This window comes from Scyliorhinus canicula, chromosome 11 (assembly GCF_902713615.1).
Source record: "Scyliorhinus canicula chromosome 11, sScyCan1.1, whole genome shotgun sequence".
NCBI classification, from domain to species: domain Eukaryota; kingdom Metazoa; phylum Chordata; class Chondrichthyes; order Carcharhiniformes; family Scyliorhinidae; genus Scyliorhinus; species Scyliorhinus canicula.
The window spans coordinates 10,051,323-10,067,808 of record NC_052156.1 but is presented as its reverse complement, the minus strand read 5'-3'; the positions used below and the strand labels follow the sequence as shown (position 1 = coordinate 10,067,808).

Below are 16,486 nucleotides of genomic sequence, written 5' to 3'. Positions count from 1 at the left end.
ATTCCAACACCATGTTCCCCTAACTATCAGCCAATGGGCATTCAGATCTGGGATGGCACCCAGGGCCCTCTTCACAAACCCTGCATCATCCCAGCTGGGGCCATAAACGCTTGCCAGTGACACCAACCTCCCCTCTAGCGCCCCGTCACTGTCATGTACCTGAACCGCTACCACCTTATCCAACTTGCCCACCAATACTGCTACTCACCCCCCGCCCCCCCCCCCCCCCCGAGCTCTGCTATCAGACCCTGAGTGGAAGACCTGACTCACCCAGCCCTTCCTGAGCCTCACCTGATCCTTCACCCTCGAATGAGTCTGCGGCAGAATCACCACGTCCGCCTTTGAGCTCTTCAAATGTGTAAAAACCCACAATCTCTTCACCGGGCTCCCTAACCCCCACACATTCTTAACACTATTCTGACCGGGGGTCCTCAACACCCCTCCCAGCCCTGCTATCCGCCATCATCATAACCCCGGCCCCCACCCCTTAGGCCTGACCCGCCCCATCCTTTGGTTACCGCCGGACCCCTCCCCCCTCCCTCCCAGAATCCCCTCATCCACTTCGTCTTGCAATCACCTCTCCCAGTATCGATCGCATCTCCATACCTTTCACACCTCCCAGGCATTTTATTGACCGTTGCCCATGTTCAGGGTCGCCACATTCCACTGATTTCCATCCAAGTCGTTTTTTTTCCTACTGGTACGGCTGAGGTGATTCGCAAGTAAAGCGAGGGTTGAAGTGAGGTGCGTGCTGACAACATTGACTGTGAGAGCCGTGCGCTCCCTCTGCACCCAATCAAAGTGTAATATATATTTTAACCATTTGAAGTTGACATTTCTGTTAATATATAAATGACAAAGCATTTTCTCTAACGTGTTCTGAAATATTTTACGTGTGTTAAATGCATTTCGTAGAATCATAGAATTTACAGTGCAGAAGGAGGCCATTCAGCCCATCAAGTCTGCACCGGCTCCTGGAAAGAGCACCCTATCCAAGCCTACACTTCTGTAACCCCACCCAACCTTTTTTGGACACTAAAGGCAATTTATCATGGCCAATCCACCTAACCTGCACATCTTTTGATTGTGGGAGGAAACTGGAGCATCCGGAGGAAACCCACGCAGACACGGGGAGGACGTGCAGACTCCGCACAGACAGTCACCCAAGCCGGAAATTGAACCTGGAACCCTGGAGCTGTGAAGCAACTTTGCTAACCACTATGCTACTGTGCTGCATTTAATCTTATTCATGGGGTCATGGTTGATGAACAAGCCCTGATTCCAATTTTGCGGCCCAATGAGGTGAAGGAGGGGCCACTCATGCGGCCCACTCATTAATCTTGGTTGCCCGTCGCAGCCGTATATCGCAGTGCAGAAGGAGACCATTCGGTCCATCGTGATTGTGCCAGCTGTTTGAAAGAGGATTCCGATGACTCCCCCTTTCTCCTGCCATTTTTCTCCTTTGAGTGTTTCTCCATTCCCTTGAGAAAGTGAGGATTGAACCTGACGCCACAAGGCGTTGCATTCCATATTACAACAACTCTGCTTCGAAAGGGCTTCTCGTCTGACCTTTGGTGTTTTTGACAATGATCTTAAGTCTGTGCGCTGGTTTGCTAACCCTTCTACCAATGGAACGCACATTATGGCCTGGTCTGGTCAGATCAGCAGATTGCCATAACCAGATGGAATTTCACAAGAAGTTTCACTGAAAATTTTCCTTAACTGAATTTAATTCCCACCAGCTGCCATGGTGGGATTCAAACCAGTATCCCCCAGATCATTACCCTGGGTTTCCGGATTAGTAGGTTGGTGATCATAGAATCATGGAACACCTACAGTGCAGATGGAGGCCATGCGGCCCATCGAGTCCTCACTGACCCTCTGAAAGAAAGAGACTCACTCCTCCCCGACCTATCCCCGTAACCCCACCTAATCTGCACATTTTTGGACACGAAGGGGCAATTCAGCAAGGCCAATCCACCTAACCTGCACATCTTTGGACAGTAGGGGAAAACTGGAGCAGCCGGAAGAAACCCACGCAGACACGGGGAGAACGTACAAACCCCACACAGTCCCCCAAGGCCGGTATCAAACCCGGGTCCCTGGCCCTGTGAGACAGCGGTGCTAACCACTGTGCCACCTTGCCGCCCGTGATGTTACCCCTATTTAACTGTCACCCCTTGCTGTAGAGGAAAGAGAGCTACGTAGCCAAGAGACAACGTTTTTTAAAAATAAATTTAGAGAACCCAATTAATTTTTTCCAATTGAGGGGCAATTTAGCGTGACCAATCCACCTACCCTGCACATCTTTGGGTTGTGGGGGTGAAACCCATGCAAACACGGAGAATGTGCAAACTCCACACGGACAATGACCCAGAGGCGGGATCGAACTTGGGACCTCGGCGCCGTGAGGCAGCAGTGCTAACCCACTGCACCACACCAAGAGACAAGTTGAGATGAATCCCCTTGTCCCACACTGCAGCAGACCTTTCCAATTCTGCAGAATTATGGTCCAAATTTCAGATAGTTAATTTATTTTCTTGGCTTTGTGAATATTTATACAGTTACAAATTGTTTTTGTAGCTACATTAAGCTCTGCAGGGAACGATTTCCTCCCTACGTCATGAGCAGCACACAGAGGATTATAAATGTGATCCTGGATCCAGTGAACAGTGTGGATTGATTGGGATGGAAGTGAATATGTGTAATGAAAAATTAGATAATTAAGTGCGGAGAAGAGGTTAAGAGACAAATCCCTGAGCAGCAGTCAATATTACAAGGCTATTTCTGCGTGGTTATACTGATGGGTTATTTCCACTGGAAGTGAATCCGACTCCACAAGAGGCATATATTTGGTTGGTGGCATAAAGTGGTGATTAAGAGGAACTTCTTCATTTAGATATGGAAAGAAATAGTGTAAAAGAGAAGGGCTTGCATTTATAGAACATACAGTGCAGAAGGAGGCCATTCAGCCCATCGAGTCTGCATCAACCCACTTAAACCCTCACTTCCATCCTATCCCCGTAACCCAATAACCCCTCCTAAACTTTTAGCACATTAAGGGGCAATGTACCGTGGCTAATCCACCTAACCTGCACATCTTTGGACTGCGGGAGGAAACCGGAGCACCCGGAGGAAACCCCCCCCCCCTAAACACGGGGAGAACATGCAGACTCCGCACAGACAGTGACCCAGCGGGGAATCGAACCTGGGACTCTGGCGCTGTGAAGCCACAGTGCTAGCTACTTGTGCTACCATGCTGCCCCATGTGCCTTGTGTAGCACCTTTCACCATTTTGGGACAACATAATAATAATAATAATCTTTATTGTCACAAGTATGCTTACATTAACACTGAAATCACGTTACTGTGAAAAGCCCCGAGTCGCCACACTCAGACACCTGTTCAGGTACACAGAGGGAGAATTCAGAATCTCCAAATTTCCTGACAGTGCGTCTTTCGGGACTTGTGAGAGGAAACCGGAGCGCCCGGAGGAAACCCAAGCAGACACAGGGGGAGAACGTGCAGACTCCGCACAGACAAGGACCCAAGCCGGGAATCGAACCTGGGACCCAGGCACTGTGAAGCAACAGCGGGCTGGTTTAGCACAGCGGGCTAAACAGCTGGCTTGTAATGCAGAACAACGGCAGCAGCGCGGGTTCAATTCATGTACCGGCCTCTCCGAACAGGCGCCGGAATGTGGGACTAGGGTCTTTTCACAGTAACCTCATTGAAGCTTATTTGTGACAATAAGCGATTATTATTACAGTGCTAACCACTATGCTACCATGCCTTTACAGCCAATGAAACACTTTTGAAGTGTGGCCACAGTTGGTACAGTCTCAAATTGAGAAGAAAGGGGATAGTAATAATAAGAATGTAATGTAGGAAAACACTGGAACCAATCTGTACACAAACACGGCCCCAGTGGGTAGAGCAGTAACAAAGGGGTGCTGTGCTTAGTTGATGGCACTTCTGTCTCTGACGTGGGACTTGAGCACAAGACCCTCAACTGATACCCCGGGCCAGTACTGAGGGAGTGCTACACTGTCAGAAGTGCTATCTTTCGGATGGGATGTTAAATCCCATGTAAAGTGAATGTAATGAGTCCCGCTAATTCAATGAAGGTCAGGGGACATGTCCCTGGTGTCCTGGCCAATATTTATCCCTCAATCCCTATCACTAAAAACAGATAATATCTGACCCTTAAATGTAGTTATCTATTGCTCTATGTTTGATTATGTGAGTCTGTTTACTGGTCTATGCTCACTGTGCTTGATTAGTTAAATCTGGGTGTGGACTCAGAGCAAAATAAACAGAAACTGAGCTGTGAGTGTTTTTTACCATTTGGCTTGGGATGTGGGCATCGATGGGCTGGGCCAGCATTTCTTGTTGTCCACCCCTAATTGCCCTTGAACTGAGTGGCTTGTTAGGCCATTTTAGTGGGAACAGTTAAGAGACAACCACAGTGGGTCTGGAGTCACATGTAGGCCAGACTGGGTAAGGATAGCAGATTTACTTCACTGAAGGACATCAGTGAAACAGATGAGGTTTTAACGACAATGATTTCATAATCCTCATCGGGCTTAATTCCAGATTTCTTTTTATTGGATTCAAATTTCACCATCTGCCATAGCAGGATTCGAACCCGGAACCCCAGAGCATTACCCTGGAGTACTCTGGACTACTAGTTCAGTGACAATACCACTGCCTCCCCTCAGAGGATGAGTGTAGACATGTCCTGATTTGAGATATATTTTAAAACTCTCATAAGTAAACTTGTTTCACACTTGGAAACCAGGTGTCACCTTGGCATTGGTCTTAGATGTATAAAATATCGCTGAGTACAACTTTACCGTTTCCTCCACTACACCAGGCCGCAGAGTGCTGTGGGATTACCTGAGATTAGGCAGCACGGTAGCACAATTGGCTAGCAATGTGGCTTCACAGCGTCAGGGTCCCAGGTTCGATTCCCCGCTGGGTCACTGTCTGTGCGGAGTCTGCATGTTCTCCCCGTGTGTGCGTGGGTTTCCTCCGGGTGCCCCGGTTTCCTCCCACAGTCCAAAGACGTGCAGGTTAGGTGGATTGGCCATGATACATTGCCCTTAGTGACCAAAAAAAAGTTAGGAGGGGTTATGGGGTTACGGGGATAGGGTGGAAGTGAGGGCTGAAGTGGGTCGTTGCAGACTCGATGGGCCGAATGACCTCATTCTGCACTGCATGTCCTATGTTCTTAAAAAAAAAATTACCCAAGGCGCTACATAATTGCAAGTCTTCCTAAATTTAAAATCGCCCCCAAAGCAACAAAGGGACACAATAGGATGACCCTTGAGGCAGAGCATTGCGAAGGAATGGAATTCCTCACCATTAGGAGTATGGAAGCAGATTCCAAAAGAAATTGGGAGAAGCATTTGAAGGTTGTGAGCAAAGGACAAAGAAATGGGATAAGGGTCGGTGAAAGAAGTAATTGTGACTTGATGCCTGACAGGAGATCAGATTGAGTTGACCAAAAAAATGTTCAATTGCATCTGGCAAACCGGCTAACAGATTCCCGTCCAAGCCTCATCGTCAGCAGCTTTAAAGAATCATGATGAGGAATTTGATGGGAGTGGGAAGAGTGAAGGAGATCAGAGGAGAAACTAAATCTCAAAGCGGAACAGTGAGAAGAATGGATAAACTGGTCAAATTTGTGTTCTGCTGGCAGACATGCCAGATGTCCTTGACTTCCTTCCAGATCCCCACTTGTTCTATAAATAGTCCATCAATCTGTGTTTAGAACGCAAATGAATTTGGCCATTTTCCACTGTTTTCTTTTTCAGCGACAGAGGATGTTTTCAGAGGCTCCCAGGTCCGTAGTTGGCTGGGAGCCTGAAGATTGTAGTCGTCTTGCAAAGAGCCTGTTCTTATCCCCTCCAAATATCGCCAACTCTCAAAGCCACGAGCTCATTCTTGGGTCAATTAGAAAAGGGAAAGGTTTACGGACGGACTGCCGGATTAGGAAAAGGAGGAGGCCACTTGGTCCCTCAGGCCTACTTTGCTATTCAATAAGATCACTGATCTGTTTATGATATCGGCTCCACACTCCCACCTACCTCCAATAAACTTTCACCCTCTTGTTGATCAAGAATCTATCTCCCTCCGCCTTAAAAATATTCAAATGTTTCTGCTTCCGCTGCCTTTTGAGGGAGAGAGTTTTAGGGGCTCACCACCCTCTGAGAGAAAAGGATTCTCCCCATCTCCATCTTGAATGGGTGAATCTTTATTTTTAAATAAATTGTCCAGCACCTTTCATGACCTTGGAATGTCCCAAAACATTTTGCAGCCAATGGGGGTATTTTGGAAGTGTAGTCGCTGTTATAATCTCAGAAACAAAGGGCAAGATCTTCAGATGTCAGAGTTTCCAACCCCAATGCCGAAAGGTGTCGATGGCAAACACATTGATTACGGCATCTTCATAGAACATGGAAGTGGGACTTCTGTACCTCCCTCAGGAGGAGATCCCACTTCAACGAGCTGCTGACCAATGTGACTGGCTGGCAGCTCCATTGTCCCAGCAGCGCCACTAGGAGTGGTGGCCATTGCGAAGACTACAAGCAGTCTCACCATCAAGGTGTGGGAGCTCACAGGACCAGGTGGTGCGCAGTCTTGTTGGAAAGAAGCCCCAGGTGGTATGGGTCATGATGGCAAGGGCAGGCAGAGAGGGAGGACCTGAGCTTCAATCTTGATCACATATTTATTCCAATCTTTATTTTGCTCTCTGAAAACTTACGTTTAAATGTGAAGGGGAACCACTGCTTTTAACTTCCCGCTTTGCTGGCCGTGAGAATTCTTCAATGCGATAGGCTGCTTACAAGCAGTTTTTATACGTCTGGAGATCTGCTTGACTTGGTACCAGATTCAAACTGAAGTCAGGAAAGAGGAAGTTAACCTTGCAGAGATTGCTCATTCCTTCTGGGAAGCTTTCTCTCAGGCCTTGGGGATTCAGGTTGCAAAACAGGTCACTCGTGAACATTCTGTTTTCATCACAAGGGCGGCACAGTAGCAGAGCGGTTAGCACTGTTGCTTCACCGTGCCAGGGACCCGGGTTCGATTCCCGGCTTGGGTCACTGTCTGTGCAGAGTCTGCACGTTCTCCCCGTGTCTACGTGGGTTTCCTCCAGGTGCTCCGGTTTCCTCCCACAATTCCCAAAAGACATGGGGCGCGATTCTCCGCCCCCCACGCCGGGTGGGAGAATAGCGGGAGCGCCTCCCGACATTTTTCACGCCCTCCCGCTATTCTCCCCCCCCCCCACGCCCGACCCACGCCACGAATCGCCGCTCGCCGTTTTTTACGGCGAGTGGCGATTCTCCGAGGCTGATGGGCCGAGCGGCCAGGCCTTCACGCCCGTTTCAACATGGCAGCAAACACACCTGCTCACTGCCATCGTGAAACAGGCGGCAGATGCCCGTTTGGGGCATCTGGGGGCCCGATTGGCACGGCAGTACCACGGCCGTGCCAAGGGGGGCATAGGCCCGCGATTGGTGCCCACCGATCGCGGGCCGTGCGTCCATTCCCTCCGCTGCCCTGCAAGATCAAGTCGCCATGTCTTGCGGGGCGGCTGAGGGAAAAGACGGCAACTGCGCATGCACGAGTTGGCGTTGTCCAACCTGCGAATGCGCGGCTGTCTTCTTCGGCCGCGTCAGCTGGTGTGATGCTTGATGTGCGGCCTTGACGACCGTCGTCAAGGCCGCGCCGCCGTGACGCACGGGGCCGCACTCCTAGCCCCGCCTGGGGGGATGGAGAATCGGCCCCGGAAGCGGGTGTGAAGGCCGCTGTGGGTCACGGCCTGTCCCACGGCAGCCTTTACGATTCTCCGCATTTGCGGAGAATCTTGCCCATGCTGTTAGGTGAATAGGACATTCTGAATTCTCCCTCTGTGTACCCGAACAGGTGCCGGAATGTGGCGACTAGGGGCTTTTCACAGTAACTTCATTGCAGTGTTAATGTAAGCCTATTTGTGACAATAATAAATATTGTTATTAATGAAAAAAAGATATACCTTGGACAAAAATGTTTTGAAGAGGGATCTATTCCCACATTGAAACCCCTATACTTTGATAAACTAAATTCTATTTAAATTTAAATTTGAAGTGACCTATAATCAGTCGGATACTTAGCTTTTAAAAAAAAATCCATTAAGGGGCAATTTAGCATGGCCAATATACATCTTTGTGTGGTGACCCATGCAGACACAGGGAGAATGTGCAAACTCCACACGGACAGTGACTGGGGGCCGGGTTTTGAACACCAGGCCCCCGGCACCGTGAGGCAGCAGTGCTAACCACCGTGACACCGTGCCACCCAAATGCAGCACTTATCTAATGAGCTTAGGCTTCCCAGCCCCCTCCACTTGATGATTCTGTCCTCATCTCAGCTTCCCTCCACTTTATCACATCTCTGGCCACTCCCAGTTTAATGGAATCTCAAACGAAACTCATGTTCACAATTTGCATATTTAGAATTATTTTGCATAATTTCAATGCCAGGGTATTTTTTTTTAAATGTGGCGACGAGGGGATATTCTCTGTAACTTCATTGCAGTGTTAATGTAAGCCTACTTGTGACAATAAAGATTATTATAAGATTATTATTATGTGGTAAAAGAGTGGTTATTTTGTGCATCAATGAACATCTGTGGATGAAGGTAAAGCAGTGGATGTAGTGTACATGGATTTTAGTAAGGCATTTGATAAGGTTCCCCATGGTAGGCTTATGCAGAAAGTAAGGAGGCATGGGATAGTGGGAAATTTGGCCAGTTGGATAACAAACTGGCTAACCGATAGAAGACAGAGAGTTGTGGTGGATGGCAAATATTCAGCCTGGAGCCCAGTTATCAGTGGCGTACCGCAGGGATCAGTTCTGGGTCCTCTGCTGTTTGTGATTTTCATTAACGACTTGGATGAGGGAGTTGAAGGGTGGGTCAGTAAATTTGCAGATGATACGAAGATTGGTGGAGTTGTGGATAGTGAGGAGGGCTGTTGTCGGCTTCAAAGAGACATAGATAGAATGCAGAGCTGGGCTGAGAAGTGGCAGATGGAGTTTAACCCTGACAAGTGTGAGGTTGTCCATTTTGGAAGGACAAATCTGAATGCAGAATACAGGGTTAATGGTAGGGTTCTTGGCAATGTGGAGGAGCAGAGAGATCTTGGGGTCTATGTTCATAGTTCTTTGAAAGTTGCCACTCAAGTGGATAGAGCTGTGAAGAAGGCCTATGGTGTGCTAGCGTTCATTAGCAGAGGGATTGAATTTAAGAGCCGTGAGGTGATGATGCAGCTGTACAAAACCTTGGTCAGGCCACATTTGGAGTACTGTGTGCAGTTCTGGTCACCTCATTTTAGGAAGGATGTGGAAGCTTTGGAAAAGGTGCAAAGGAGATTTACCAGGATGTTGCCTAGAATGGAGAGTAGGTCATACGAGGAAAGGTTGAAGGTGCTAGGCCTTTTCTCATTAGAACGGAGAAGGATGAGGGGCGACTTGATAGAGGTTTATAAGATGATCAGGGGAATAGATAGAGTAGACAGTCAGAGACTTTTTCCCCGGGTGGAACACACCATTACAAGGGGACATAAATTTAAGATAAATGGTGGAAGATATAGAGGGGATGTCAGAGGTAGGTTCTTTACCCAGAGAGTAGTGGGGGCATGGAATGCACTGCCTGTGGTAGTAGTTGAGTCGGAAAATTTATGGACCTTCAAGCGGCTATTGGATAGGTACTTGGATTAGGGTAGAATAAGGGAGTGTAGGTTAACTTCTTAAGGGCAGCACGGTAGCATTGTGGGTAGCACAATTGCTTCACAGCTCCAGGATCCCAAGTTCGATTTCGACTTGGGTCACTGTCTGTGTGGAGTCTGCACATCCTCCCCGTGACTGCGTGGGTTTCCTCCGGGTACTCCGGTTTCCTCCCACAGTCCAAAGATGTGCAGGTTGGGTGGATTGGCCATGAAAAATTGTCCAAAATTCTATGATTAACCTAGGACAAAAGTTCGGCGCAACATCGTGGGCCGAAGGGCCTGTTCTGTGCTGTATTTCTCTATTCTCTATTCTATTATAGTGCCGATGGGAACCTTGGATGTATAAAAACGTTTAGGTATATTTATATAGTTCCTTTCAAAACCTCAGGCCATCTGAAAGTTCCTTACAACTGATTAAGTACTTTTGAAACATAGACACAGTTGTAAAGTAGGAAACACGGCTACCAATTTGCACCAAGTAAGAGCTAATGTTCTTGATCTCGACCGAGCGATAACTGTTGTCCCAGGACCCTTTGGAGAATTCTTCTGCCTCTCTTTGAATTTGCAATCGGGAGATCTTTTACTTCTGCCCGAGAAGGCAGGTGTATCACCTCATCTTAAAGATGGCATCTCTGAGGTGTCAGCCTGATGCTGGCGCTCAGGTTGCTAGAGTTGTCCTTCAAACCACATTACTCCAGCTCAGAAGCAAGGGTGCTACCCAATGCACCTTGAGGAGTAGCAACACAGGCTGGCACTGTTGACCTGCACAGGCCCTTCACCTGACATGATCGCGGCCACAAACAGACACGCCTGTTTGTCCTTGGCACCATCCCTCAGAGTTCACCCCGTGGATCCCTCAGGGCCACATCCTACAGAACCAAGGAGTAGGTCTGTATAAATTGCTGAAGGATCTGGTGATTTGTGACTGGAGCTCTGGACAGTGAGAGTTACACTGACTCTCACAGTGTCAAGGTCAATGACACATCTCAGTTGTGCCTTCGATTACACCATTCTAACTGAAGTGATAAATATTAAGTGTGGGTAACTCATTAAAAAATTTAAATCAGAATTCTTTCCAATTTTTTCTTAACAGTAATACCAATGTTAAAACTACCCCCCCCCCCCCCCCCCCCCCCCTCCATCCACCTGAACTGTCATTGGTTCATCAGGAGCTTTTTAACACTTTACCCACGATGGTCTAGATCAGTGTTTTTCAAACTTTTTTGCTGAGGACTCATTTTTGCCAACCGGCCGACCCTTGCGACCCACAGCGGCCGACCTTCGTGACCTACACTGACCGATCTTCGCGAACGACACAGGGCGACCTTTGCGACCCATACTGGCCGGCCTTCCCGACCCACACCGGTCGATCTTCGCGACTCATACCGGCCGACCTTCGTGACCCACACCGCCGACTTTTGTGACCCACCATTTTCATTTACCTTTAGTGTGACAGGTGCTTGGTCCTCATGATCTCACCGGCTTTGTCATTCAACGTTACATTTTTGCTAAGGGGTTCAGTTGATGATTTAAGATCTCACTGCATCCGCTGAAAAAAAATCAAGAGGTTTGTCCTTGAACCCGCCTTGCTTAGTCTTCAAATGTCTTTGAAGTTTTGAAGGTTTTAAACTTTCATTTCCCAGTGCTTCCCTGCATTTATCACACATGAACTGTGAATTCTGATTTGCAGTGGCACAATTAATAACCCAAACCTCAAGTAATCATCTTTAGGCTGCTTTGTTCCTGTTTTCAGCTTCTTCCTCATGGGTTGTTCACCAGAGGCCCTGGATCTCACACCAGCACGGCCAGCAGCTACAACATGGAGGAATCTCTCTCGCGCCCTGAACATGTGACATCAGTGCAGCTCTCTGCTCTCTGCCGCCGTTCCCGGTGGGAGAACTTCCTCTTTCTCTGAAAAACAAAACTGGCCCTGGTTAGTGCACTGACGTCAGGAGGAGACGGTCCACCCCGCTGGGCTCCGGGCCAGCGCACTACTTGATCCGGTACGCATGCGCAGGATGGTCGGCAATGGTCGGAATGGATGGGCTGCACGGTAGCACAGTGGTTAGCACCTGGCTTCACAGCGCCAGGGTCCGAGGTTCAATTCCCGGCTTGGGTCACTGTCTGTGCGGAGTCTGCACGTTCTCCGTGGGAGTCTGCGTGGGTTTTCTCCGGTTGCTCCGGTTTCCTCCTACAAGTCCCGAAAGACGTGCTTGTTAGGTGAATTGGACATTCTGAATTCTCCCACAGTGTACCCTAACAGTCGCCGGAATGTGGCGACTAGGGGATTTTCACAGTAACTTCATTGCAGTGTTAATGTAAGCCTACTTGTGACAATAAAGATTATTATTGTTATTACAAAAAAAATCTCAAAAGTCCATCCCGGCGGCATTTATAAAGGCCGGTGGCGGCAGTTGAGCATTCCTCCCGCGATCGGGAAAGCGACGACCCTCCCGAAACCTGACCGTGTCCCACCCGCAGGTCGCGACCCTGACTTTGAAAACTCCTTAGTAAGAAGTCTTACAACACCAGGTTAAAGTCCAACGTGTTTGTTTCAAGCACTAGCTTTCGGAGCAATGCTCCTTCCTCAGGTAAATCACCTGAGCCATTCACCTGAGGAAGGAGCAGTGCTCCGAAAGCTAGTGTTTGAAACAAACTTGTTGGACTTTAACCTGGTGTTGTAAGACCTCTTACTGCGCTCACCCCAGTCCAACGCCGGCATCTCCACATCTTGAAAACTCCTGGCCTAGATTCAGTATTGTTCGTGCTGTTTAGGTATATGCTGGATATTTTTGCTTAGTCGCTTAGTATGATGCGTTTTTGCGATGGTAGACGCAAAATCCTGGCCTTCGCTGTTTCAATGACAGAAGTGATCCCCTGCTTCCTAATTCAACTTTTAAAAATTCATTTGCGGGTTGTGGGCGTCGTTGGCAGGGCCAGAATTTGTTGCCCATCCCTAATTGCCCTTGAGAAGGTGGTGGTGAGCTTCCTTCTGGAACTGCTGCAGTGCCTGGAGATGTTGGTGTCCCCACATCATTTCATTGCTGTTTTTAACACAAAAGAGAGTACTCGCATTTCATCAGCACAGGGAGGTCCCAAAGAAATTCTTCCCATGTCTGCGTGAGTTTCCTCCGGGTGCTCCGGTTTCCTCCCACAGTCCAAAGACGTGCAGGTTAGGTGGATTGGACGTGATAAATTGCCCTTGGTGTCCAAAAGGTTAGGAGGGGTTATTGGGTTATGGGGACAGGGTGGAAGTGAGGGCTTAAGTGGGTTGGTGCAGACTCGATGGGCCGAATGGCCTCCTTCTGCACTGTATGTTCTGTGTTCCAAGTGGGGCACAGTCTATAAATCAGAGCCAACCCTTTCAGGAGTGAAATGAGAAAACGCTCCTCCACACAAAGGCTGGTAGAAGTTTAGAATTCTCTTCCACAAACAGCAATTGATGTCAGAGCAACTGTAGGTTTATTGGGGGGTGTGGTGGTGCAGTGGTAATGGTGTCAGACTAGTAACGGCAGGGTCCACGCTAATGCTCTGGGAGGAGTGGGTTCAAATTCCACTTTGGTCGCTGGCAGAATTTTAATTCGATTAATATATTTAATTACCAATTTACTGTGAAGCCACCATTGATTGTTGTAAAAACCTTTCTTGTTTGCTGATTTCCCCTTTAGGGAAGAAAATCTCTCATCCTTACTGGTCTGGTCTTCATGAGTCCAGATCCACACCAACGTGGCTGACTCTGAACCTTTCAGTTTGAGGGCAGGTAGGGAAGGATAACAAAATGCAAGCTTTGCCGGTGATACCCACATCCCTGGAACGAATAAAATCAATTTAAATCTGTGTGGTGGTATGATTAGCATAGCTGCCTGCCATTGGTGCAGAACACTGGCTTCCATTGGCCCTGGTCGGTCATGTGCCTCTCGATCGGTTGGTTGAGACCAGTCATGTGACGGCTCCCCGATTGGTCGAGAGGCTGAGTTAAGCCCGCCTCCAGGGCGGGGTATAAATACCCAGTACTCCCGGCGGTCGTCCTTCTACTGTAATCGACCGCAGGGCTTAACATCTAGTATATTAAAGCCATACTTTTGTTCAGCAACTCGTCTCGCGTTCGATTGATGGTACATCAACCTGACTGATAGATTTTTCTTAAACAAGAGATGAAGAGGTATAGGTGTAACAGTCTGGTGTTGGCTATGGCTTGTTGTGTCACGCGCTGTGTCAGCTTCAGAAGACTGAGGGTTCGGGTCCCACTCCAGAACTAAAGTACAGAGCTCAAGATTGACCTGTTCATGCAACTCTGCACTGTCAGACACGCCGTCCTTCGAATAGAGATATTAAACGGAGACCCTCGTCTGTCCTCACAAGGGGGTGTCAAAGATTCTATGGCACTATTTTAAAGGAGAGCAGCAGTGTTATCTCTGGTGTCCTGGCCCCAATATCTACTTTTCAATCCGCATTGAGAAAATGGAGCATCTGGTCACTACCACACTTGGCGGCACGGTGGCACAGTGGTTAGCACTGCTACCTCACAGCACCAGGGATAATAATAATAATCTTTATCATTGTCACAAGCAGGCTTACATCAACACTGCAATGAAGCTACTGTGAAAATCCCCTAGTCGCCACACTCCGGCGCCTGTTCGGGTACACAGAGGGAGAATTCAGAATGTCCAATTTACCTAGCAAGCACTTATTTCGGAACTGGTGGGGGGGAAACCGGAGCACCCGGAGGAAACCTACGCTGACACGGGGTGAACGTGCAGATTCCACACAGACAGTGGCCCAAACAGGAATCAAACCTGGGACCCTGGCGCTGCGAAGCAACGGTGCTAACCACTGTGCTACCGTGTCACCCCAAACCGACCTTGGGTGACTGTGTGGAGTCTGCACTTTCTCCCCGTATCTGCGTGGGTTTCTTCCGGGTGCTCCGGTTTCTTCCCACAATCCAAAGACGTGCAGGGTAGGTGGATTGGCCGCGCTAAGTTGCCCTTGCCAAAGGGGTTGGGTGGGGTTGCTGGGTTATGGGGATGGGGGGAGTTGTGGGCTTAAGTGTGATGCTTTTTCCAAGAGCCGGTGCAGGCTCGATGGGGCGAATGGTCTCCTCCTGCACTATAAATTCTATAGTAAGAAGTCTTATAACACCAGGTTAAAGTCCAACAGGTCCAAAGGTTGGCACAGAATCGATGGGCCGAATGGCCTCCCTGCATTCTATTCTACGCTGTTTGTGGAAGCTTGCCTTGTGCAAAACAGCGCTCCATACATTTTGAGAGTGACTCCACTTAAAAAATGCTTCGTTGGCTGCGAAACGAGCTGGGTCGTCCAACAGAGGCGAAAGGCGCCATCTAAACGCAGGTCCTTCCTTCAAGGTGGGCGAAGGGAGGTGAGGTCGCTGAATGAGGGAGCAGGCTCCAGGGCCTTCTCTGCCCCTATCTCCCTGCGTTTCAAAATGGAACGTTTTTCATTTGAAATAGAACAAAAATGGGAACATGGCAGCATTTATCACAGATCTAATTGCTTGGCCTCAGGAAGGGACCCATATCCTATTGTATTTGATAATAGCTCGCGAATTTGAAAACATTCCCAGGATAAAGAGAGCTGTAATTAAGTTGTGGTTGTGTGTATGTCAGAATCCACAGATATAAATCCCACCTGTAACAGAGTAGGGGGGGGGACACACTGTAATATATTTCTGTGAATACTATTGGCTGCACCCTTTAAGGCAGGGCTTCAACACACAGCACACACACAAAGAGGGGAGACGGAACAACTAGGACTTGATCATATTATTTAACCTCTCCCCCCCCCCCCCCCCCCAGAAAAAAAGATTGAGAGGTAGCAGCCAGGAGCCTGGGACGAGTTAGTTTCTCCAAAGGCTGTGCAATGCACAATCAGGAGGGAGTTACCAAGAGAAGCGAGCTAGGAGTGTGAGTGCAACTTTATTCAACAAACTTTCCTGTTATCTGGCGACTTTTGGGAGAACGCAAGATTTGATGTGACCGTGAGGGACGTGGGCTTATTTTGCAGAAGGAAGGTTGCGTTGCCACCGAACCCAGGTAATGTGACCCGCAGCTTTCTGCTGCATTTCTTCTGCTTTCTGATCAGCAATCGAATTGATTCCCTTTTTAAAAAAAAAATCAGATCCCGGGTTTTGTGCCGTTGCAGAAAGTGCAGGGATGATGGAAAGAGAGTGCATGCATCTGAAATGAACTGTGAACAGGAAAGTTTCAATCAGTTTCCACATTCAACCCCATCCCTCCCCCTCCACACACTTTCCAACTTTTGTAAAGTTTTGTCCTGTTTTTTTAAAAAGGGATTTCTCAAGTTGCCCCCCCCCCCCCTCCCCGCGTGCAAACAAGATCTTTGTTAAAATCCAAGTGTTTGGGTTGCTTTAAAGAGAAAAGAAGCCTCACACTCACAGAGTTGGAGAGGTGGCCAAGATTTAACCAGCCCTGAAATTAACACCGGCTGCCCCAGCAGGATTTCTCGCCTCCTGCGCTCCCACATGCAGCACTGAGGGGGTGCCGCACTGCCGGAGGGGCTCTCACACACAATCGGATAGGAAGGTTAAACCGGCCACCTATCCGCCCTCTGATGGGGACTCTTCAAAAGATCCTCTGAGACCAGTTGGAGGACGAGCTGGGGTCATGATGTGGAGATGCCGGCGTTGGACTGGGGTGGGCACAGTAAGAAGTCTTACAGCACCAGGTTAAAGTCCAACA

The 16,486-nt window shown here is 48.6% G+C and overlaps 1 protein-coding gene across 1 annotated transcript in view; it reads left to right on the top strand.

The window, feature by feature from the left end:
• The first annotated feature begins 15,604 nt into the window (after positions 1-15,604).
• Positions 15,605-16,486, top strand: part of col7a1 (collagen, type VII, alpha 1) — a 408,534-nt gene continuing 407,652 nt past the window's right edge. The window contains exon 1 of the mRNA XM_038812016.1: positions 15,605-15,820. The gene's annotated coding sequence lies outside the window, so the exon portion shown is untranslated. The remainder of the gene's footprint in view (positions 15,821-16,486) is intronic.